This window comes from Diospyros lotus, chromosome 1, assembly GCF_014633365.1.
Source record: "Diospyros lotus cultivar Yz01 chromosome 1, ASM1463336v1, whole genome shotgun sequence".
NCBI lineage: Eukaryota > Viridiplantae > Streptophyta > Magnoliopsida > Ericales > Ebenaceae > Diospyros > Diospyros lotus.
This window is the reverse complement of record NC_068338.1, coordinates 45,235,391-45,262,446: the sequence shown is the minus strand read 5'-3', so window position 1 is coordinate 45,262,446 and position 27,056 is coordinate 45,235,391. Positions and strand designations below refer to the sequence as shown.

The following is a 27,056-nucleotide window of genomic DNA, read 5'->3' as shown; positions in this document are numbered from 1 at the left end:
TATGTCATTTATTATTACTTTATTATTCACCGCCTAAATGGCCGGTTAATTTGTGCCTTTAAATTTCTGCAATTTTAATTCTTGTCATTTAATTATTCACCGCCTAAATGGCCGGTTAGTTTATGCCTTTAAATTTCTGCAATTTTAATTCTTGTCATTTAATTATCCACCGCCTAAATGGCCAGTTAGTTTATGCCTTTAAATTTCTTGTCATTTAAATTCTGTTATTTAAATTTATGTCAATTAACTTTCAAATAAAAATGAGTAGTTAAATCTAATCTTGGGTTAAGGCAAGGACAGTGTCCAACGCCAATGATTCCCAAAGAAAGCTGCGCTTTAAATAAGTAACATTAATTTAAATTTCAGTATGAGTGTGTATTAATTATTAAAAAATCACTAGGTTTGGATTGGAGCGTAAGCCTAACTTAGAGCTTTCATGCCATGTATGAGAGTTACTAGAACTGGAAACGCTATCATACCCAAATCCGGATGATTAATATAGTTGTTTTGTATATTAATTGTAATTGAATTTATGGTAGTTGCTTAAATTAGAATCCCGCATATCATGTATGGGGATTGCTTAACCTAGAACTATCATCATCTCTAATTGCATTTAATAACAAATCCTCATATCTGAAATTAAATTAATGTTGCTAATCTTTTATGCTAAAATTTGGGAATCAACGGGTTGGTACTGAAATTGTCTTAACTCAAGTACTATCCAAATTCATATTTTTACGTTTAATGTTTATTTCAATTTTTGCCTTACTTTATTTTCTAGTATCTGTTGTCTAAAAACAAAACCATAAAAAATCTTGTTGTCAATTTGTCCAAATGTGTGTGCGTGTGTGTGACATTCTTTTTCTTTTGCCATAAATAAATCTCTCAGTGGACGACCTGGATTCATCCAGAAAATATAAATTTGGACTATAACTGCACTCGTACACTGGCGAGTATAAACCTCTCACTAAAATAAAAAAAATATAAAAGTTTTATTATGATTTGTTTTTATTGTGTTTTAATTGCAGGGTGAGAGTGCAGTCATATGTCTTGTTTGCGGCGCATTTAATGCGCACGTTTCCCACAACCGCTCAATCATCATATCCGTAGGTCCCACACTTTTTTGCGCTGCCATTGGATCTGGGGAAGCTTGTCGGTTTTTTCATTCAACGGTGGTGTGTCCTGAACTATATAAATAATAATAGAAAAAATGGGGAAGAGGAGTTTACCTTCCCTTCTTTCTATCGGATTATTTCAAAGACATCCCTTGCTCCTGAAACCGCTTCCTTCCCGATTCTGAGGCTTCATTATTGTTGGTTCTGAAATTTCTTCATCCTCATTCTTCAACTGGTTTTTTCTCCTTGGACTCAGTAGCCACCCGTTGGAGAATTATAAGTTCCTTGTATTTCTTTGGTATATTTCGTCTTTATCCTCGTTCTTTCCGTTGATTCGGCCTCTATGTCACGCCATTCGGCGATGGCGGTGCGTCTCATAGGAATGGTCCTTGCTCGTCTCAAAAGGTTTCATTAAACTTAGAAACCTCGGCTGTTGTTTCTTCTTCTGTTTTTTTTTTTTATGAGTCATACCCTGTTGCGAAGCACGCGGCCTGATAGGTAAGAAGTGTCTCTAGGAGCTTTTGGTTCGCCATTCTGATTTTTTTTTTTTTTTTTTTTTAGATGTCTACATTAGGTCAGAAGCGTCGCAACCTCAGGTTAGAAGATGACAACACTTCTAACTTGTCGGGGGATGGAGAAAGGGTGCTGCAGGGAACTGTTCGAAGCGTGACGTCATCTGACTCCGAGGTTGCTGAGAGAATTCCTTAATGCGTCACCCCTGGAGTTACTATGTGAGCTTCCGAGGAGTGCGCAACCCATGAGGTCTTCAAGAGTTATCCCTCGAAGATGACGTTTAGCAAGCTGAATCGTGCGCTTCAGAATATAGACTTCGCTGCGGCACTAGTCTCATGGTGCCCTCGCCTGGCAACCACGCAGCTTTCCCTCCCGCAGGATACGTGGCCATTAGTTCTTAGCATCTAGAGTTTGGCTTTAGGTTCCCACTCCATCCTTACCTCGTTGCCATTCTAAATGATTTAAAACTTGCCCATTTTCAGCTGACCCCTAATTCTTACACTCAAATAACCTCCTTAGCTTTACTTTTCAGAAAGAACGAGCTGTTCTTCCCAACCCCTAAAATCCTTAGGTACCTTTATTCTTTCAAGGGTACAAAGGACGGGCTGTATTACATGGAAACTCGTTCGTTCGATTGTAAGAACTCTTGCCTCAAGGGAAGGCAAAAGGCAGATCCAACGTAAGGGACTACAAGTCCCAGTGGTTTTATGTTTCTTGTTCCTCTCTTCACGACCTTAACAATCTCAGTTTCGTCCTTGTACCTAGTGAGTGGTCTTTTAGCTTGCCCTAATGACCGTAATTGATTTGTTTACTCTGTATTAACAGATCTCTTTCTGTCTTGATTTTGTAGATGTCGCTGGTGGGAAGCCCGAGCTGACCACCCCTGAGGCAGACGGATTAAAAAAGGCTTCCAAGGCAAAGACAGATGAGGACGACTGCGAGTTCACCGATTGCTTACTCCGAGACTACCAGCTCGCTCCTTCCTAGATCTCAAAGAAATCAGAAAGGGGGACATAGGAATTCGAGGCCAGAGAGAGATAGGGTCAGCCTTGGACATAGTTGATCTCAGTGGGAGCCCGGGTAGGGAAAGTGGAACCTGTGGCGAAGACACCGTTGCGGCCCCGCCACCATTGCCACAAGTGATGAGGCTTCAGCTCGAACGACCTGGTGCCCTCGCGATCTCGAGTGTGCCTAAGGCTGTTCGCGCTGCCTCTTCTCCTGCAAAAGCTCAAGGGGCGGGAGTTCATAATGAAGTGGAAGGTGCGAGCCGCGACCTTGCGAGTTTGCCCAGTCTCGATCCCGTATCAACGGCGGCGGCCTCCTCAAAATCGGTTCCCGCAGGTACCCTCTCGCAGCTTGGGACTGACGTAGTGGTCGTAAACCGCGGGAAACAAGTGGTCCACGAGGAGGCTCTCGGGGGTAAAAAGAAAACTCCACTGATCCCGCAGGTCACTTAACAAGCTCAGGCTGACAAGAGAAAAAGGACGGACACTGTTGCAGAGCTGAGCGGCTCTACAATTATGGCCGGTGGGACGTACTTCGCCTCCTTTCTCAGCAACTTGAACAAGGTTCTTGGTAATTATGCCAAGAACTTGGACATGAGGGAGGTATCAATCAAGGCACTCGACGACTATGTTACTCGCCACAACCTCTTGGTAAGGTTCTTTGGTCGTTGTCGTAACTCCTAATTTCATTCTTTCTGAACGTACTGACCTCTGAACTTTGTAGGCTTCTTTGGGCGTCTTCAAGCAAAAGGAAGAGAGAGCTCGCTTCTCTAGGGAAAAGGAGAAGCTTGAGAACGCCGTGGAGGCACTGAAGAATGAGAAGAAGAAACTGGATGAGAATTTGGCCTTCGTGACCGATGAATCCAAGAAGTATCGAAACAAGGTCGAGGGCTTAGAAGATCAGGTACGAGACGCCGAGAGGGCTAAGAGAGAGGCCGAAGACGAGTTGGGCCCGAGAAAAGGATGTATGAGTCAGCTTTCTCGCAGGCGACTTCAAAGCTAAATAAAGTTGAAGCGGAGCTAACTACAACGCGGGGTGACTTGGACAGGGCCGTTCATCGGGCTAAGGCGGCAGAGGAAGAGATCGAGTAGATGAAGGTCAATGTCGAGGTTCGGGTCTCAAGGAACGCGAGGAGGTTGAGTCTGATATCTAGGGCGCATCACATAATCACGTAGTCGACTGCTTGGACTGTTGATCCCTAGGGCGCATCACATAATCACGTAGTCGACCTCTCCTGATTAGTTCTTCGATTGCGTCTTTTAGCGCCCAGCATTCGAATGTAGTGTACCCCACCTTGTTGTGATAGACGCAGAATTTGCTCTTGGTTCTGTATTTGTCAGGAGTCCTTAGAGGGTTAGGCTTCCCAAAGTCTTCTTTGTTATGCTTTGTGGCGAAGATCCTGTCCTGGGAGTCAGACAAAACACTATAATTTTCGTACTGATCTTGGCGGGCTAGTCGTTCGACTCCCTGCCCATATCTTGCCTTCTTGGCAGTCTGATCATCGGGGCCTTACCCCTGCCCTTCCTTGTGAGGTTCTTCGTCGCCCCTCTTCTTGTTCTAGCTGGTATGATCCTCCCCTTCTTTTGGTCATTGGGCTTTTTCAGATTGAAAGCTTCCTCCCACCGGACCTCCTTTGCGGCTCGCTCGAAAAATTCTCCGAGGTCTCTTACTGGGGACTTGTAAATGCTTTCATAGAGCTTCTCGTCCTTGCGAAGCCCAGCAGAGATCACAATCAGGATACCTTCATCAGAAGGGTTTTGCACATTATTTACCTCTCGCCTGAACCTTTCTATGTAATCCTTTAAAGATTCGTTAGATCGTTGGAAAATCGTAGCGTGGCATGTTGGGGCGAGTTGCCTTCGAAGCGACCTATACTGATCCACGAATTTGTTCTGGCATTCTTCCTAACTGCAAATACTGTGGGGGTAGAGCCTTCTTAGCCATGCCCGGGGTATGTCTCCCAGGGTCGCAAGGAAAGCTTGGCATTTGGCTAATGAACTGGAAGTTTGTAGGTCCATCTGGACATCGAAAGCGTCCAGGTGGTCATAAGGGTCGCTGTCTCCATTGTATTGAGGGATGCTGGGGACCTTGAATCTGCGAGGAAGGGGCTCCAACTTAATTTCCCTGGTGAATGGGGTCCTTTCCTCGCAGTTTTCCCTTCGATCGTACGCCCCATATCTAGCCTCCAACTGTTGAATTCTCAGCAGCAGTTCCTGATTAGTGGTTAATTTTGTAAAAATTTTGTTATAATTATACCCTTCTTTCGATCTTAAATATGGTTTAAATTAGATATTAATATATATTTTATGGTTATATGCAAGTTTAAATTGAAAGATAAATTAAATGAAGTTCTAAAGTAAATAATAATAATATATAAAATTATATATAATACATATACATCATTATATGCATGCATGTACTATATATATAATATAATCTAATATATATGTGTGCTATGTGTAATACATATATATAATATATAATTTATTAATAATATTAAATTATTTTTTTTATTTTTAGCCATGAAGCATTCAAGCCCATGAAGAAATCAAATCCATGAAGAATTCAAATCCATGAAGAAATCAAGCCCATGAAAAATTAAAGTCCATGAAGAATTCAAATCCATGAAGAAATCAAACCCATGAAGAAATCAAGTCCATGAAGAATTCAAGCCCATGAAGAATTAAGGCCCAATTTGAGCAACCCATGGAAAATATTATTTGGAGAAGGCCTAAGGATTATTTTTAATCCTAATGAAGATTAAAAATCAATTTATAGAAATCTATTTTTATTTTTTATGTGAGAGCTTTATTAGGTGTGTTTTTTAGCTAAAATCCATTTAACTATTAGGTGGATATTATAGCTAAAATCTATTTAACTTTATGAGTGCTTTATTAGGTATGTATTTTAGCTAAAATCCATTTAATATTAGGTGTGTATTATAGCTAAAATCCATTTAACTTTAAGTGTGTGAGTGCCCATTAGATATAATTATGTCTAGTTGAATAATTGAAATTGTGTGGTTTGTATTGCATCTTGTGGCCTATAAATAGATCACTTGATTGCATTTGTAAGTGTGATTATTATTCTTGAATAAAAGTTTAGTTATTTCCTTAGAATTCTCTCTTTGAGAATTGCTTTTGTTCTCTCTCATTTTCTTTAGTATTTTCTCTTGTGATCTTACTTCATTCCTTTCTTCTTTTAAATTCTTATGTCATTTATTATTACTTTATTATTCACCGCCTAAATGGACGGTTAGTTTATGCCTTTAAATTCTTGCAATTTTCATTCTTATCATTTAATTGTTCACCGCCTAAATGGACGGTTAGTTTATGCCTTTAAATTCTTGCAATTTTAATTCTTGTATTTTAATTATCTACCGCCTAAATGGCCGGTTAGTTTCTTCTATTTTAATTCCTGTCATTTAAATTATGTTATTTAAATTATGTCATTTAAATTCCTGTCAATTAATTTAATGGAGATGAGTAGCTAAATCTAATCTTGGGTTAAGGCAAGGACAGTGTCCAACGCCAATGATTCCCAAAGAAAGCTGCGTTTTAAATAAGTAACCTTAATTTAAATTTCAGTATGAGTGTGTATTAATTATTAAAAAAATCACTAGGTTTGGATTGGAGTGTAAGCCTAACTTAGAGCTTTCATGCCATGTATGAGAGTTACTAGAACTGGAAACGCTATCATACCCAAACCCGGATGATTAATTTAGTTGTTTTGTGTATTAATTGTAATTAAATTTATGGTAGTTTCTTAAATTAGAATCCTGCATATCATGTATGGGGATTGCTTAAACTAAAGCTATCATTATCTTTAATTGCATTTAATAACAAATCCTCATATCTGAAATTAAATTAATGTTGCTAATCTTTTATGCTAATATTTGGGAATCAACGGGTTGGCACTGAAATTGTCTTAACTCAAGCACTATTCAAATTCATATTTTTACGTTTAATGTTTATTTCAATTTTTGCCTTACTTTATTTTCTAGTATCTGTTGTCTAAAAATAAAACCATAAAAAATCTTGTTGTCAATTTGTCCAAATGCGTGTGCGTGTGTGTGACATTCTTTTTCTTTTGCCATAAATAAATCTCTCAGTGGACGACCTGGATTCATCCAGAAAATATAAATTTAAATTTGGACTACAACTGCACTCGTACACTGGCGAGTATAAACCTCTCACTAAAATAAAAAAAAAATATAAAAGTTTTATTATGATTTGTTTTTATTGTGTTTTAATTGCAGGGTGAGAGTGCAGTCAGTTCCCCCACTATAGGGTCTTTATTCGCCGATCGCTTGGTAAGGAGTTACTCTTCTCGTGCGGTGACTTGATCTAAGTGACAGCGATCTAGCGGGGTGGGTCGCACCCTATTTGCACGATCAGGGGAGTAGTGGTGGGCAGCGTGACTGCTGCTGATCCTAACCAAGGGGTCCCCACGTCATGGATTCCCAAGTCGGTGATTTCCTTCATGAAGGTCTTCATGGCCATTTCTACCAGGGCTTACTTCGGTCCTCTGCTCGATGAGGTGCACTCTCAGCTTTTCATCATGGAGCCGCCGCTCTTCCACCTCCCGAGAGCATTGGTTGGAGGAGCAGACCGACCTAACTTGCCACGAGTGCCTTCGGGCCTCCTTTTCTTCTGGAGGGGGTCTTTCACTCAGGGGTCGAGAAGCAGCAGCCTAAGCCTGTGCTGTTTAGGCTTGCACATGCACTAGTGTCTTGACTGCATTAGCGAGCTGCATGACAGTATTTTCCAAAGTTTCTTGACGTTGTTGCCAGATCTGCGTCACTTCCGCATCAGTGGTAGGAGTCACGGGCGGGTAGGGGCACCGCATGGGGACGCCATAGGTGGGTTCAGCTGGAAGGGGCCTGGAGGCGAACGCTATGACGCCCCCAGCTTACGAAATTCCTGGCAAACGATCGGCATGATTCACAGGTCGGTTGGTAGTTGCTCTGAAACCTCTCATGTTTCTTGTTTTCGACATTGATGTCTGACCAAAGCGGGCCCTCCTTCTAGTGCCAAAATGTCGACGATTAGAATTGGTCGACCGTGATTCGTTGGCCCGCAGTGATGCAGTGGATCTGAAAGATGTGTATGAGAGGTCTGGTTCGATTTCTTGATAAGTTGGTGTAGATAAAAAGTCTCTTACCTGGATCTCAAAAGAGCTGGCCGATATATAGCAAGAGGTGTCCCCCTGCATGTGTAGCATGCTTGCTGCAGGAGATGGGACAGAATACCAAGTGTCGGCGAAGGATGTCCATGCAGCAGAAAGGTGCCGATGGAACCTCCATTAATGTGGATGGGATCCGTTATTAATAACGATGGGACCCGTCATTAATGAGGATAGGATCTTAAGGTGAACGTGCGAAAACCCAGGCACGGTGGTAATGATGTTATCAGGAAAATGCTAGGATGAGACTGGCATGGGCTGGCCAGATGGGCTGAGAAAATGGGCCTGAGCCGTCTAGCTGGGGCGGTCCCTGGCCCATTAGCGCATCAGGGCTTATACCCTTCTTATAATACGAGTTGGTTGGCTAAGCTACCAAGCTGCAAGAGTGCTGGGAGCTCGCCCAAATATATTGATAACCTGGAGGCATTACCGGGAGCTCGCTAGGTGTTGTTATACCAGCCTGGGCTTCAGTCATGCACGAGCTCGCTCTGAGGGGCTTAGCCTGAGGCCTCTTGGCCCTTTAGCGGTTGGGCCAGCCCACCGAGTTAAATCCAGCCCTTATAGAGTAGAATGAGAAATACCCGTAACAATAAGTATAGAAAAAGATCTGATACTCAAAGTATAAATGGAATAATAAAAAAAAAAATTAGATTTCATAGTTTTATTAATTCTGAGACTTTTGTTTCCTTTGACCAATTATAAAAAATTAGTCACATAGGTCTACAATGAAAATTGAAAAGAGAAGTAAGAAAAAAGGGAAATGTGAGGCATCCTTTAATTCTAGGTAAATCTGTCACTTGCTGCTAATCCCCCTTTAACGCGTGAATCTCTAATTGTCTCATTCTTATTAATGTCTTATTAATATATATACATTCATATGCGACGCCCTAGCCGTCCATATTTATGGGCCCTCTTAAATTGCACTTCCAATTTGAATTGGAGTCTTCGCAGCTTCCTCAATTTGAATTGGAGTCTTCGCAGCTTCTGGGACTCTTCAATTGTTTGCTGCCAGTTCTTTTAATTAATTAATAACTTCAATTCTCCATTTCCTTTTAATTTCATAGGCTCCACCTGAACTTCAATCGATTAGAATAATATATTTGGGCCTTCAAGTCCACCAATTGCGATTTTCTCGTGGCTTCTGCTCCAATTTTTCTTATTTTCTTAGATCTGAAAATTGCAAAAAATAAACCCCATCAAATTTGAGTATTAGACTTGCCGGCTAAGAAAGTTTTAGAACATCAATAGTACAAATGTAGTAACTTCAAACCCAATTTTGACTTTGATGTACACAATATCTCTCAAAATTCAAAATATAAAAGTTGTGAAGTTTTTTTCCATTGAATCACCTCAATTGGAGATAGAATGAGAAAATTACGCATAGATTATAAAGTGATGTTGAAATTATTCAAAATTGTCCAATTAACTTCGCTTTGTACGTAATGTTTCAATTTGTATCTAAAATTAAAATATAAAATAATGAATATCTTTAGACATTAAATAAATATAAAAAATTAAATAAATATAAAATATGACATTTTATAATCTCACAAGAAATACATAGAAAACTGAATTGTATAACATTATCCAGTATGGATGATGTTCATGTGGCCTCAAAATGATCTTCCGAAGAGGAGTCAAAATTTCCGATCAATTTCATAAATAAAAAGGTAGAGCGTACACATCACTTGTACGGATTATGATATTCCTTTCCGTTAACAACCAAAAGCTAGACATTGATTTTGAATTTCGAGGGCTCAAGAAATAATAATAATAATAATAATAATAATAATAATAATACAAATATAAAATGGTGGGCGTACGGGTACTGCCATTTTGAATAAATTTATTTAATTGGCAGTCGCCGCAATGGCGTAAGAGAGGCGTTGTCACGCCCCAGCCTTTGTGGGCCATCATCACCCTTCACGAGGTATGTTCTCGGCAATTCATTCAACTTATGGTTTGGGCGGTTTTGATAGTCTAAATTTTTTAAGAAAAAGGTCATTTTTTTATTTATTTTTTAATTTTTGTCTTGTTTGATAATTTTTTTTTCAGGAAATTTATTTTTCTATTAAGGATCACATGAGGCCATTTTGCTTAAAATCATGAAAATCAAATTTTTATGGGGGAGGAGATGGAATTTTCTTGACAATTGGCAATTGAGAAAGGCAATTGGTAATTTATTTTGTATTTTTTAAAATTATAAATAAGATAAGTGTTTGTTTGTGGAATATTATAAGATTATTCTCATCTTGTTGTGTTATATTAGTATTATTATTAAATTATTTTAATCATATTTTATATATAATAAATAATACATTTTAGTTTGAATATTCTCTATGTCAGTGGTCAAATTGGCCAACCAGAACTAGAAGAAAAGCATCAAAGACGTGGGACCGAGAGAGGCCTACGTGATGTAATGAATGAATGAATAATGGTTGCTTTTGCTTTCAGGCTTCAATGCAACGTACAACGGCCAAGTCAGTTTAGTCAGAGTCAACGCGAACTAGAAGAAAAGCATCACGGTCAAGTCAATTTAGCCGGGGTCAACGCGAACTAGAAGAAAAGCATCAAAGACGTGGGACTGGGAGAGGCCTACGTGATGTAATGAATGAATGAATAATGGTTGCTTTTGCTTTCAGGCTTCGATACAACGTACAACGGCCAAGTCAGTTTAGCCGGAGAGTCAACGCGAACTAGAAGAAAAGCATCACGGTCAAGTCAGTTTAGCCGGAGTCAACGCGAACTAGAAGAAAAGCATCAAAGACGTGGGACCGGGAAAGGCCTACGTGATGTAATGAATGAATGAATAATGGTTCCTTTTGCTTTCAGGCTTTGATGCAACGTACAACGGCCAAGTCAGTTTAGTCGAAGAGTCAACGCGAACTAGAAGAAAAGCATCAAAGACGTGGGACCGGGAGAGGCCTACGTGATGTAATGAATGAATGAATAATGGTTGCTTTTGCTTTCAGGCTTCGATGCAACGTACAACGACCAAGTCAGTTTAGCTGGAGTCAACGCGAACTAGAAGAAAAGCATCAAAGACGTGGGACCAGGAGAGGCCTACGTGATGTAATGAATGAATGAATAATGGTTGCTTTTGCTTTCAGGCTTCGATGCAACGTACAACGACCAAGTCAGTTTAGCCGGAGTCAACGCGAACTAGAAGAAAAGCATCAAAGACGTGGGATCGGGAGAGGCCTACGTGATGTAATGAATGAATGAATAATGGTTGCTTTTGCTTTCAGGCTTCGATGCAACGTACAACGACCAAGTCAGTTTAGCTGGAGTCAACGCGAACTAGAAGAAAAGCATCAAAGACGTGGGACCAGGAGAGGCCTACGTGATGTAATGAATGAATGAATAATGGTTGCTTTTGCTTTCAGGCTTCGATGCAACGTACAACGACCAAGTCAGTTTAGCCGGAGTCAACGCGAACTAGAAGAAAAGCATCAAAGACGTGGGATCGGGAGAGGCCTACGTGATGTAATGAATGAATGAATAATGGTTGCTTTTGCTTTCAGGCTTCGATGCAACGTACAACGGCCAAGTCAGTTGAGCCGGAGTCAACGCATCCCACTCCTACACCCATTCCCATTCATTCATTCATTGCTTGCCGCCTCATCCTCTATGCTCTATTTTCTTAATAAAATTGTATTTATTTTAATATTTAAATAAATTTAATATATAATTCTTATAAATTTAGTTGCCACACATAAATATATAATAATTTTACTTAAAATTAACAATACTTCATAATAGTTAGTCTCTGTTATTAATTTTAGATAAAATTATTATGAATTTATACATGTCACTTCAATTTATAAAAATTATTTATTAAATTTATTTATAGATATAATATTTTTTGATTTTATTAATTAATGATAAGTGTATTATCTTTTAAATTATTTAATTAATTTAAAATACATTATTATTTTAATTTTTTTGTACAAGATTTAATATTTTTAATACATTTTCACCATTGAATTCCATAGAAAATGTGTCATTTTTCATGAAAAATAATGCCTATCAAACACGAAATGCCAAAAAAATGATCAAATTCTATGAAAAATATTACCAATTAAACACCAAAAGATAGAAAATAACATAATTTTGTAGGTAAAATATTATACTAATAAAACAGATTAAACTTTTAATTTTCAGAAATTCATTTTTCCTATAATTCAATTCCCTAAAATTCATTTTCTTTCCACTCAAATTTCACCATTACAATCAAACGCACCCTTATGGTTTGGGTGCATTTGAATTAAAGTGTGAAAATAAAATAAAATTTTAATTACTTAAAAATAATTTATATAAAAATTATTAATTAATGGTATTTGATTGACTTGATTTTTTATCTAAAATTTATTATATTTTTTTAGTTTTTAATGTTTGATTGTCACTAATTTTTCATAGAATTAGCCATCTTTACATAAGATACAAAAACTGTGTGAACATAATATCAATTAAAAGGTAAAAATGGATATTGAAAACAAAGGGATAAAGTAAAATGTAAAATTAGAAAATGATGGGCGTCGATCGTCAATTGGAAGGTGGCCAAAAACCAAAAAAGAAGGGCCAAAAAGCTTACCGTGGACGAAGATAAAGATGAATGGCGATCTGAAAGTCAAAATCGGAGGTTGATTTCGGTAGAGATAGTGACGAACACGAAGGGGAAGGGTCACTGGATAGAGACCAAAATTGGAAACCTTATCGTGGAAGAAGATGAAAATGTGCCGGCGATCTGGAACTTGGAATCGGAGATGGTCTTTTGCGGTGATGGCGACGAACACGAAACCAGAGCTTGTATTCAGCAGTGGATGGTGACAAATAAGAAGGGGACAAAGCCAGCGCCGAATGGGAGAGAAAAACACTAGGGAAATTGGCAATGCGAGATGAAATTTGAGTGGACAGAAAGTGTTGAGGCAATGCGCGGTGGGTGAATTCCCTAGAAAATTAAAACTACCCCCATGAGAAAACTATTTCTAACAAAAGTGGGAACTTCAGATTACATGATCAAAAGTTAGAAAACAAATTGCCTAAAAATAATTGGCTAATCAAACACCTCGAAAGTTGAAATTTGGGTGGGTTTGATTGAAATTATTTTTCATAAAAAATATCACACTAATGAAAAAAATTTCATGCTTGCATACATGTTTGATTGCTTAACATTTTTATGGAAAAATTTTTATGGTACAACACATTGAAGCATGTTTTATCTCATTTTCCATAAAAAAAATTGGATGTGTTTGATTGAAAAAATATAAAAAAAGAAAATATTTTCCAATTTTATGAAAAACAACTCACCTTCCTCCTAGTTGCAATTTAATTTCTATGAAAAAATGGGATAAAACATGCTTCAATGTATCTTATCATGAAAGTTTTTCATAGAAAATATTAAGCAATTAAACATGCATGTAAACATAAAAAAATTTCTATTGATGTGATTTTTTTTTATAAAAAACAATTCCAATCAAATATACCCATCTAGACATCGCTGACTATTCTTGAGTTCATCCATAATATTATACTAAGACGATGGTTAGAGAAATAGTCATTTACTCCGAAGGACCTTGGAACCTGGCGCCTCTGCCCATACAGCTGCTTTGTGCATGACATATAAATAAAGGCTTAGCTCTTCCTCCTCCTCACCAAGTCGTCGTCTCCTCCTCCTCCTCCTCCTCCTCATTCTCTCTTGTAGTTGCAGATCGAGTTATATAAGTTGGGGAATTAAGGAGTTCACAGGTAGGTTTGGGAAGCTATATATATATATATATATTGCTAATTAATTATTCGAATTTGCCAAATATAATTCTTCACTACTTATTATATAGACTAGAAATTTAATTTCTTAGTTGTTGTCGAAATTTATATAATTGATATGAATCTAATAATGATGTTTTGGTGTTGCTAGAAAATTAAGGATAATTAGAAAGAAAAGAGAAGGAATAAGATAAGAGCAGAAGGGATCGGATTCGGAGCATTCATCTGAATATTATTCATGGCCTGTGACCAGCGGGATGTTTTCGATCTTTCAGGCCCATCACACCTTACTACTGCTGTTGATTGGTAAGGTTTTGTCAATCCAATATTAATCTCTTTCTTATCTATAAATCTATCAAACAAATGAATATTGTTTAATTAGGAAGGAAGCTTTTAATTATTTCCTTAATTAGTTTTCCTTTGAGAAGACCTTAATTAATAATTAGCTAGCCTGCCCCAGCCTTCAAAGTTCAAACATAATTATAATAGAAGGAAGGAAGGAAGGAATAATGCAGTTTCGTACGTATTTATTTACCTTTCAATTAATTAATGACTACATACACTAAATAAAATTTGTTCAAAAGTTTTGATGCCTCAATTCAAGGGGCACAAGTAATTTGTATAAACACAAATAATAAGGATAATAATCATTAATTGTTTCCGAATACAGACTAAATTTTTGTCACAGTTTGTTGTCCGCACTTAATTAGTTTAAATGTCAAGAAAGTTTTAAAGACGTTTTAATTACCTAAATTTGAGCAAAACTAAAGCCTCCATAATTGGTAACTTAATTTATTTATTTTTGAGACAAGCAAACAACATTCCAATAATTTAAGTTCAACATGTATATATTTTGTTATTGAAAACAATTAATTAAAAGGTTTATTCTAAAATTAGAAGACATGATCATCCATCAATTTGTACATTCTTAATTTCCTTCCTGAGTACTGTTAACTGCGTACGTACTTATAAGGAGGTAGAGTGTAAATTTGAAGAGACATAATAATTGAGCGCAAAATAGAGCAGCCATGAGAACTTCTGAACTTGTATATATGTATGTTAAAACTGTTGCAGGACAAACCCACACCACTGCAGGTCGATTGCCGCCAGCCTGGTTAAGGGCGTCTCCATTCTCGAACGCGACCGCCAGCAGAAGCGCCAAGGGCCACATGCCCTTGCTCCTCCGTGGTGGGTCTTCTTTCATTTCCACCAAATCGAAAGCCTCGCTGACGATGCCGATGGCTCCATCTTTCCCGCCGTCTACGAGCACCGATCTCCCTTTTCATATCCCTGAAACCTTCCAAGATACGTTCTCGCGTTTCGCGGCAACATCCGCGAGCCAGGCACCATATGCCAGGACCTCAAGCACGATTGGAAGTTGATCAAATGCGAACTCCAAAAAACGAGCCGATTCGAGCTCCCAATGCGGGCCGTCGAGAGACTAGTCTCTGATGCCAGACCCGACGGCGTCTGGCTGGCCGGCCACTCTCTGGGAGCCGCCGTGGCCCTTCTCGCCGGAAAAAAAATGGCGGAGAAGGGATTCTTACTGGAAACCTACCTTTTCAACCCACCGTTCCCGTCGGCACCGATCGAGTGGATCAAGAACGAGAAGGTCAGGTACTGCCTCCGTTTCGCGAGCAGTGTAATCAAGGCCAGAATTGCGGCGTCCGTGAAGAGGCCCCAAAATAACTCGTTTTCCATATTATCTGGGTGGATTCCATACCTTTTTGTGAACCCGTCGGATCCGCTCTGCTCGGGGTATATTGAGTACTTTGAGCACAGAAAGAAGATGGTGGACGACGGTTTTGGAGCGATTGCGAGAATTGGGACGGGAAATTCGATTGTGAGTTTGTTGTCCGGCTTGCTGGGGAACGATCCATCGGAGCCGCCGCATCTCCTTCCTTCGGCTGATTTGACTGTAAATCTCAGCCCCTCCAAAGGGTTTATGCGAGATCATGGGATTGATCAATGGTTGAACCCTAATATTCAGTGCCAATTCAAGCCGCACCGGTTCGAATAATTAATGTTGAACGAACGAAGTTGTCATGCAGAAAAGATTCTCGAAATCATTGATGCGGTGTTTTTTTTTTAAATAATAATAATTTGTATTAAAGTTGTTTTCCCTTTTTCAAAATTATTAATAAAAATGTATTTGATTGCATTAGTTAGAATTTAATTCTAGGTAATGATTGTGTAGAAAACAAAAACCACCCCTCCTTTAAAAAAGGAAAATGCTATTGGTACACCCATTTTGTATATCTTGGGCTACAAAATGGGGTATTATGACAAAAAACCCCTCATGAGGCGCATAGAGGCGCGTGAGGCGCATGGAGAGGCGCAAGGTATTTTGGTCATAATACCCCTTGTGTAGCCCAAGATGTACAAAAATGGTGTACATGTAGCATGATCCTTTAAAAAATAAATTCCATGAAAAAAACCTTTAAATGCTTGTACCATATACATATTTTTTTATAGAAAATTAAAATTATTTGATTATTTTCATAAAAAATATATATAATAATTACATATTTTTTATGATAAATGAGTGCAATCAAACACACTCTAAAGGTGTGTTTGATAGTATGGAAAATGTTTCATCTAAAAAATTGAATTCCATCTTTGGTGTTTGACACACTATATTTTCTATAGAATTCAATTTCATAGTACAATCATTAAAGCATGTTTTTACCTTTTTTCCATAGAAAATTCCATCCAAGGGGGAGATAATTTTTGTTTTTCATATAAGTTGGAAAATATTTTCCTTTCCACTTAAATGCTATCAAACACACCCTAAATGATTTATTTATTAGGGTGTATTTGATTGTATTACTTAGAATTTAATTATAAATAATGATTGTCTAGAAAAACAAAAACCATCTCACCTCCTGAAAAATGAATTCTATAGAAAAAATCTTTAAATATTTGTACCATACACATATTTTTCATAAAAAAATTAAGAGTGTTTGATTGCTTCCATAAAAAATATATGTAATAATTACACATTTTCTATATTAAATGTGTGCAATGAAATACACTCTTATATATATAATACAATTTAAAAGGAAAACAGCATTAATAAACCATACATTTTCAAGATAATGCATGGTTTATTCATTTTCTTAATAAACCATTTTTATATTATATTTATTTATAAATATATTAATATTGAAAACTCATGCATTAGTCTTAAAAATGTAATATATATTAAAGAACCTACCAGGAACTCATGCATTGCACAGTAGTAATCCCATGAGAAATTTGCATAGTTAAAATGAATCAGTAACTATGCATTAAGACCTCGTTTGATAGCCATTTTTGTTTCAAGAAAAATGCCTTTTTTCCACTCAATTTTTCACTTGTGTAGTGTTTGACAGTCATTCTTTTCCAGACAACTCATTTTGCCATTTATGGTTGTGTGATGGGATTTTCCTTCAAATTATGGAAACAAAATTCCTTGGGAAGTGAAGAGTTGCAATTTTCTTGGCAATTGAAGTAGTCAACTCATTGAGAGAGCTAGAGAGGTAGTAAGCAAGAGACCGATGGGAGAGCCAGTGACCAGCGATAAAGTTTAGAAAGGTAGCAAACGAGAGACCGAGTGACCGGTGAGGGTGAGCGACGATCGAGGGTGAGAAAGTGACTGGCAAGAGCGACCTCGGCGAGTGATGGAGCCAGACAAAGGTAATAATGACTGAGCGAGGTGAGTGAGTCAACGACGATCCAAGTCATCCAACGAAGACAAGGAGGCTGGAGCGAGTGAGAGCGAGAGACATGTAAACAGGCAGTTGACAGCCTGTAATATCCCGAAAATTATGGAGACTATTGGTTAATTGTGAGTTTAAAGAAAATATTAAATTATATGGAGATTTAAGAAAAAATAATGGTTTATGTTGTTTTGAGGAAATAAGAAATTAATGTGATTAATTAAATTAATTAGATGTATTTATGAAAATAATAAAATATAATATAATAAAAATAAATAATAATAATAATAATAATAATAATAATAATAATAAAATAGTTAATCAAATTAAATTAACTTAAACTAATTAGTTAATATATATATACTTGTTTGTGTGTGCGCGCGCGCGGCCGTTTCATGACCTTCCCTTTATATAGCTTAAAAGCCACTCAAATGTGATATATATTGATGGAGGCTTGGGCTAGACATGGCCAAAATTGAACCGGACCGGCGGTTCGAACCGGAACCGGACCGGCCGGAACCGGACCCGGAACCGGCCGAACCGGAACCGGAACCGGAACCGGACCGAACCGGCGAAATTCGGTCCGGTTCCGGTTCAAGGTTCCGGAGAACCGGAACCGCCGGTTCCGCGGAACCGGAACCGCCGGTTCCGCGGAACCGGAACCGGAACCGCCGGTTCCGGTCCGCGGAACCGGAACCGGAACCGCCGGTTCCGGTCCGCGGAACCGGCCCCCCTCCCCCCCCGTGCGCGTGCGGCCGCGCACGGTGCACCCCCCCCTCCCCCCGTGCGCGGCCCCCCCCCCTCCCCCCCGTGCGCGGCGCGCCCCCCCCCCCCCCCCCCCCCCCCCCCCCCCAACGGTCCAAATTGGACCGTTGGACAGCCCCCCCCCCCCCCCCCAACGGTCCAAATTGGACCGTTGGACGACAGCCCCCCCCCCCCCCAACGGTCCAAATTGGATTGGACCGTTGGAACCCCCCCCCCCCCCCCCCCCCCCCTCAAACTTTTTTTTTTTTTTTAAATTTTATAATTCCTATCTATATATACCCCTCCCTCCCCCACTCATTTTTCACACTTTCTCTCTATCTCTCTCTCTCTCTCTCTCAAGTCTCAAGCTATTATTATTCTCTCAATTTTGTCTCTCATTTAATATTTTAATTTCAATTTCTTCAATCTTCTCATTTTGTTATTTATCAATTTATTCAATTATATTATTAATTATTTATTACTTGTTACTATATTATTTTATCATTATTATATTTTTTTATTATCATACTTTTTTCAAAAAAATGGCAAGTGAAGGTAGAAATGTTGAAAATGTTGAGTTTGAAGCTCAAAATTTTCAAACACAAGAGAGTGAAACTCAACAAAAGGGAGGTGGAAAAATTTCTACTTCTGATATTTTTAATATTCATTTCAAGAAAACACCAAAAGGAGATGGTAAATTTGATGTATCTTGTAATTATTGTAATCAAGTATACAAATTCAAGCAAGGAGGTGGATATGGTACTTTCGCCCGACATTTGCAAACAAAGCACCCGCTCAAGGTTGGATTGAGCCGCGATCAAACACAAATATCCGGGTTTGCTACCTCTTCAAACTCTCCTCAATTATTTCATTATAATGAAGCTAATTGTAGGTCTGGTTTAGCTGAAATGGTAGCAATTGATCATTTATCTTTTAGTTTTGGTGAAAAATTAGGTTTTACTCGATTTTGTCAAAACTTTGTTAATCCTAGTTTTAAATCAATTCCTAGAAATACTTTGAAAAGGAATTTGTTAAAATTGTTTAAAAACTCAAAAATTGAATTGATAACATATTTTCAAAACAATAATATTAATGTTTCTATTTGTAGTGATATTTGGAGTGATCATTGGCAAACTCATTCATATATGGGTATTACTTGTCATTGGGTTGATGAAAATTATGTTTTACAAAAAAGAATTCTTGCGTATCGATGTTTTGATGAAAGTCATAATGCTGAAAATATTTGTAGAATAATTCAACAAATTTTACAAGAATATAGATTAGTTAATAGAATTTTTTCAATTTCTTTTGATAATGCATCGGCTAATACTGCTTCTATTAATGAATTGAAAAGAATTTGCCAACCAAATTTTGGTGGAAGATTTTTTCATGTTAGATGTGCATGTCATGTTTTAAATTTATGTGTTCAAGATGGTATTAAGTCACTTAATTCTTATTTAGATCCAATTAGAAATGTTATTTCTTATATTTGGGTACACCCTCGAACTGCAAAAGCATGGGCACATTTTTGCACCTCCAATGGTCAAACCCCAAAACGTTTTTCAAAAGATGTCCCTACTCGTTGGAACTCAACTTTTAAATTACTTAATCAATCTTTTGAATATAAAGATTTATTGTGTTCTTTTGCAGCAAATTATATTCCACAATATCCTATTTTTCCAACTATGTGGAATGTTTGTAGTTCAATTTTGAATATTTTACGAATTTTTAATGATGCTACTCATACACTTAGTAGTGTTTATAAACCAACTTCACATCAATTTTTAATAGAAGCAATGAATGTGGCCGGTGTATTAATGGAAGGAATTAATGTTGAAGAAATTTGTCATGCTGTTTTAGAAATGAGAGAAAAATGGTTACGTTATTATCAATTTATTCCTGAAATTTTTCTTGTTACTATGGTATTTGATCCTAGGTGTAAATTTGATGGTTTAATTGAGTGTTTGTCTAACTATTATTCGTTGTTAGGATTAGAAAATAATGAAGAAATTGATGTGAATATTATAATTTCTAAGGTTAGAACTTTATGCAATCAATTATATGAAGCATATGTTATTGCTCCTAGTAGTGAAGAATCATTTCCATCCATGGCTCCGCATTCCTCTTCCTCCCAACCAATGAAATGGGGTCATAAATTTTTAGATCAAAGGAGGAAAAAACCTAGATCGAGCTCACATTCGGAGCTCGAAACTTATCTAACCACAGTTTTTGAGTTTGGTGATGATACAGGTTTAAATTTTGAAATTTTGGAGTGGTGGAAAAGGCACAAGGAGACATTTCCAACTCTTGCAATTATTGCAAGTCAACTTCTTGCAGTTCCAGCTTCAACTGTAGCCGTTGAACAAACATTCAGTAGTGGAGGCAACATTTTGGACGAAAGAAGATCAAGATTGGCTCCAGAATCATTGGAAGCTCAAGTTTGCCTCGATGATTGGGAAAGAGCTAACATGCGACGTCAAGAAGAACTTATCCATTCATCATCATCTGACGAATGGGTTAATGATGGTTCAACAACGGCGACTTCCGACTCCAATGAAGATGCGTAGGATCCAAGTCCATATTTTATTTTTTTTCACATTTGTAAAAATTAATTACTTGTATTACATTTTTGTTGTAATTATTTTTTAATGAAATTAAGTCTAATTCTATTTTTTATTTTTTATTTTTCACATTTGTAAAAATTAATTACTTATATTACATACTTGTTTAGTTGTTTTAATTATTTTTAATGAAATTATTACTTATATTTCTTCAATTTTTAGTAGTGTTTTTTTATTAAAAATATGGTTGAGAATATTTATATTTACAATTACATTTAACAATTAAAAATCGAAACCAAACCGAACCGAACAACGGAACAAGGACCAAAATTGAATACAACAATATTTAAAAAAAAATTAAAAAAATTCGGTTTGAACCGGAACCGGAACCGTTGACCGAACCGGCTCAAACCGTTGACCGAACCGGTCCAAACCGTTGACCGAACCGGCACGAACCGGAACCGGAACCGAACCGTCCCAAACCGCCCTTGGGCGGTTCGGTTCAGGTTCAAAGATTTCTTGAACCGGAACCGGCGGTTCATGAACCGGAACCGGCGGTTCATGAACCGTGGCCATGTCTAGCTTGGGCGACAAGCATGGGGGGCCTTTAAAGGCCTTAAACGAGGGCGCTTGGGGGCCATTTTGCAAGCAAAACAAAGAGGAAAAGAGGGAGAGAAAGAGAGAAATTGATGGAGAAGAGCAACAGGCGCATGGCGGCTAAAAATGAAAGGAAAAGTGAGAAAAATTAAGGGATTTTGGAGATTAATCTGTGTTTAAAATATTCAGGTAAGTGGGTAAAATTAATATAAGTGTTATATATTTAAATCATGGATTTTATACTGTTAAACTATAAATTGTATGCGATTAGATTTAATTAAATTGTGCCATCATTTTATTACTTCTTATAGAATACTTTACTTCGCATCGGGAGCATAGAAAAGTCAAGAATCAACCTCTTACAGGCAAGCTCCTAACCCCTCTCTCATGTTATTCATTTCCTGTAAGAGTCTTTGTGGTTTCTTGTATTCTAAATCCCCTCTCGTCGTGACTCGGTTCCACGCATAAATAATAATAATTCGCGTGGTAACCACTTTATGACTTTTATTTTATTAATGGATTTATTGTTAATGGAATAAGCTAAGTAATGACGCCATGGTGTTTTTCATTTCAACCTTTACAGAGCTTCGTATCGCTCCACTTCCCTTGGGAATGATGCTGAACCCATTGGGGCTAGGTTCTTAGAAGAGTTGATTATGGTTTAATGGGATTATGTTAATAACTTGTTATGAATGTGGAGATGATTTTCTGTGTATGAGAAGAGACGAGAACATAAATAACATAATGACGTCTATGTTGTTATGGATAAAGTGAGCGAAATGATGAGTTTAAGTGACCAAGTTTAATGTTGTCTATGTGTGTCTTAAGGGTATGGTGTACAAAGCCACTGACTGTCGATCGTTGGTCGTGGTAGTGGATGGCTGGATGTATGGGCACCAATCATCAACTATTACGATAAGCGCTAGACGGTCCAGAAGAGCTAGTACTACCAGATTCTCGCCTTAGCTTGTGCATATTATGATGTGTGTGCTGTATAGGGCTTAGGTTGCATTCACTTGGGGACATGCTTTGTGTGTGTTGGGGTGTGTGAACATCTGCATGACTCGGTTGGTTTAAGAGCTAACCTGGGTTCTTTAGATGAGTCGGTGCATTTAGAGGCATTCCGCATGTGTGAATTCTTATGTGGGCGTAACATGGCCTGATGTTTGGTTTATGGAGGTCTTGTCATCACGTTTATACTACAAAAGCCATTGTATTTCCTATTTGTTGCACTGTATGGTGAGAATGTACGTTTTTAAGTGATAAGTATGGGTGGTAGGCGTGGTCACGGGAAGACCTTGGGATGAGACCCACGACGGCGTGGTTTACGACGTGGCCACGGTAAGACCTTGGGGTGAGACCCACGGTGGCGTGGTCCACGATAAGATCTTGGGGTGAGACCCACGGTGACATCAAAACCTTGGGGTGAGACCCACGGCGACAATAAGATCCCGAGGTGAGACCCACGGCAACAGTAAGACCATGGGGTGAGACCCAAGGCAACAGATTATGTTGTGAGTGATAGGAATGGACATGTAAGGAAAATGGTATGGAGGTAGTTTATAAAAGACTCCTAACAGGTTTGTGTGTTGGACTTGGGTGCCAGTGTGTGTTTTATGTGGGCCCCAATGACCGTTTATGTGAAATTTATTATATGTTCATGCATCTAGAAGTAAGACAAGTATTGGGCATGGCATGACATGACATTGCATTGGCATGAATTGCATGGGGTGTTATGGGAAGACTCTTGTATATACCCTATAGCCTTTCTTTCATGAGCTTGCTGAGTCTCGCGACTCATGTTTGTTTTACATCATTCCAGGTAAGTGTATATCGAGATTGCTTTTGTGTACGACAGAGTTGGGTCCAGATTATCTAGTCAGGGTAATAAGTGCAGAGCTCTCCCGAAACTAGATCCTGGATGTTTTTGTGTAATGTATATAATTTTGATTTAGATATATGTTATGTAAGTCAGGGGGGCTCACGATATGAATATTTATGTAAGAACGATTGTGAGATGCTTTGTGAATAAAAATGTATGATTTAAATAAGGAAGGTGTTTAAGATGTAGTTGCGTTATTATTCGGTATTATTTTAGTAATGACCCTCTTACAGATCCTCTATTCACGGTAGGGGCTTGGGAAGGCGGGTCATTACACAGCCGATAGCGAGCGAAGCAAGAGAGAGAGAACGATAGAGGGGTGGGCGGAGGTTGGTAGCGAGCACTTGTGCGAGACAGGGCCCTTGATTGCACTGTACCTGATTTTTACAAGAGAGACCCCTGATTTTTGCATTGTACAAATTAATAAGTTTGAAAAATAAATTTATTTTAATTTTGTGACTTCATTTCTTTGTGAAAATGATTTAATTAACCTAAAGTACGTTATTATTTTTTATTTTTTTGTACATAATTCATTATTTTTCAATACATTTTTACCATTGAATTCCATAAAAAATGTATCATTTTTTATGAAAAATAATGCCTATCAAACACAAATTAAATGCCAGGAAAATATCCAAATTCTATAGAAAGTATTACCAATCAAACACCAAAAGATGAAAAATAACATCATTTTACAAGTAAAAAATTATACCAATCAAATAGGTTAGACTTTAAATTTTCAAAAATTCATTTTCCCTGCAATTTAATTTCTGGAATTCATTTTTTTTCCACCCAAATTCCACTCTTGCAATTAATCGCACCTTAATTTTCTTTCATGGTTTTGAAAATATGAATTATTTTCCCTTCATTTTAAAGACTAATGCATGGATTTTCTAATACTAATTAAAATTTAAGATACCACATTTTCAAGACTAATGTATGAATTTTTCTATACTAATTAAGATTTAAAATATTATATTTTCAAGACTATAGAAAAAAATTAATGCATACTAAAAGAAAAATAAATCAAAATTCATATTTTCAAAATTTTGTTATCATTGTAGAAATTAAATTTCAAGATTAGAAATTAAAAATTTCAAGAGAATTTTTAATTAGCATTAGAAAACCCATATTTTCTCATGTTTAGGAGTTTTAATTTATATTTATATTTATAATTTATAAATAAATATATAATATAATAAATAGTTTTACTTTAATAATTAATTAATTAATTACTACCTTTAATTTAATACAAGACTAATGCATGAGTTTTTTAATACTAATTAAGATTTAAAATGTCATATTTTCAAGATTAATGTATGGGTTTTTCAATACTAATTAAGATTTAATATATTATCTTTTAAAGATTATGAAAGAAAATTAATGCATCATAAAAAACAGAAGTCAAAATCTATATTTTCAATATTTTGTTATCAATGCATAAATTAACTTTCAAAATCAGGAATTAAAATTTTTAATAGAATTTTTAATTAGCATTGAATTTCAAGTCATGCATTGGAAAAACCCATGCTTCATTATGTATATGTTTAGGAGTTTTAATTTATATTTATAATTTATAAATAAATATATAATATAATAAATAATTTTATTTTAATAATTAATTCATTACTATCTTTAATTTAATATAAATATTTAATAATTTATTGTTCCAATGTAATAACTTTTGTGTATAAATAGGAAGTTCATATCAAAATTTTTTATTTTATATAATGCTTTATAATTTAATAAAAGTCATTTTAAAATAACTTTTCAAAATATTAATGAAAATGTTGATTTTATCAATTAAATCAACGCTAGCAAGATGGAATGGACGTTGAAGGTTCGAGTCATAATTCTTTGAGAGATTTCATATTTTGAAGAAAAGTCAAGAACTTATAGCATTGAGATGGTTTTCATGAATGAACAAGTTTTTTTTTTCCTATAAATTTATTATTAATTATTTATATAGATTTTACCATCAAATTTATAGGGTGGAAGGATTTATGCAACAATCAAGTGTTCGTTATTTCAATCTTTCAAAACATTGATTTACGAAAGACAATTACATTTTATACACAATTTTATATTTGGATACAACAGGATGAAATACAAGACTACAAGTTAACGAATTGTTTGATAAGTATAAAGTTAATTATATAATTATTTATGTCCTTATAACTAATATATATTTTTTAATTTTATTAAAGATATAATTAGAGAAGTCGTTGGCGAAAAAAATGTTAAGTGTCAAGAATCTTATGGAAGGACAAGCATCAAAAATCTTATGACAGGACAAGCGAGAAAAATTTTGAAGGAAGAAAAAAAATTAATTTAATTCATATAGGTTGACTTCATCTATATTATCTGTCACTTTAATTCTACTGTTACTTTAATTCAATCTTACTCAGGTACCTTTTATATTATGATGTATTTTTAGTTTGTTAAAATATGATTAATGATTTGTTGTTCCAATGTAAATTATGTGATAACTTTTATTATTATTATAATATTTATATATTATAAATTATAAAACATATTAATAAAAGTGAACTTATGAGATTATAATTACATAACGTGAAGTTATTATAATTTTAATATTACCATATAATCATAAATACAATAATTGTTTTGTTATACATTAAACTTATATAAATATTACCATCTTTAGTTTAAAGTATCGTACTTTATTAAATATTTAAGAAATTACACTCAAAAAATATTTAAGAAATTAAATTAAGATTAAAATGTTGGTTTGAATCACTTTCTTACTCAACATGATGTTTAATTGGTAAAATATGTGACAATCTACTTAATGTGTTAATTATTCTTTAACATATTAAATGGTTGTACATTGAATTTAGGATGTTCTCTATTAGCACTTTGAATGACTAATAATTAACTAAACTTAAATTTTGGCGAAAGGCCGAGTATTAAAAGTAAAAAAAAAAAAACTATAGTCATTGATTTTGGTAGAGTCATTTAAAATATAATTTTTTTTATTTATAAATTTATTATGATTACACTTCATGCGAATCGCATGGGTTTAACACTAATTAAGGTTGAACCAAACAGAGTTGTCATGCATAAAAGATTCCGGAAATCATTCATTCTGATGGTGTTTGTTTTTTTAAATAATTTGTATTAATGTTGTTTTCCTTTTCTTAAATTTCATTTTCTTGTTCCTTTTAAATTGTATTATATATATAATAAATTATTTAAAAATTTAGAAACTCTTTTGTGTGTATTACTTATATTATAAATTTTAACTTTTATCAAATATATATTTAAAATTTTTAATTATAATAATTACATAACACTTTCAAATTTAGAGGCTATTTGGCTTATTAATTTTTTCAATAACTTTTATGTTGTTGAGTAGCGTTTAAATTGATAACGTGTTTGAATAAATATATTTTTAAACTATGAGTTAATAGTTATGTATTTAATTTGAAAGAGTTGATAAATTATCAGAATTTGACAAAAAAACCAAAATATATATGCTATTGAATAATATAAATAAAACTAATAAAAAATAATTTTTAAAACTCTTTATGTAATCGGTACATTAAAATAAAATTGATGAATGTCTTATAATTTACGCTTATATATGTATTAAGAAGAGAACACCAGAAAAAAGTGATCATAATAACAAAAATGCCATAATTTACAAAGTTTGCCCAACAATTCAATTTGGCTAAGCAATACCTTTATTTTGTAAAGAGGGAGCTATTTCTATCTAATTTTTATAAATTATTCGTTTTAGTAAATAAAAAAGTACATTCTAATATTAATTATACATAAATTGTTTGTCAAGTACAACTATTAATTTATATATCATATACGTATATCCTAGTAGACATTTTATTAATTAATTATTAATATATCTGTCACTAAATTATTCAATTGAGATGTTTTAGTAATTCATTCAGGTATTTACATTTATTACTTAGATAATTTAGTGAAAGATATATTAGTAATTGATTAATAG

General features: G+C 35.8%; 1 pseudogene; it reads left to right on the top strand.

The window, feature by feature from the left end:
- The first annotated feature begins 13,821 nt into the window (after nucleotides 1–13,821).
- LOC127791182 (GDSL esterase/lipase At4g10955-like) lies at nucleotides 13,822–15,627 on the top strand (annotated as a pseudogene).
- The last annotated feature ends 11,429 nt before the right edge of the window (nucleotides 15,628–27,056 follow it).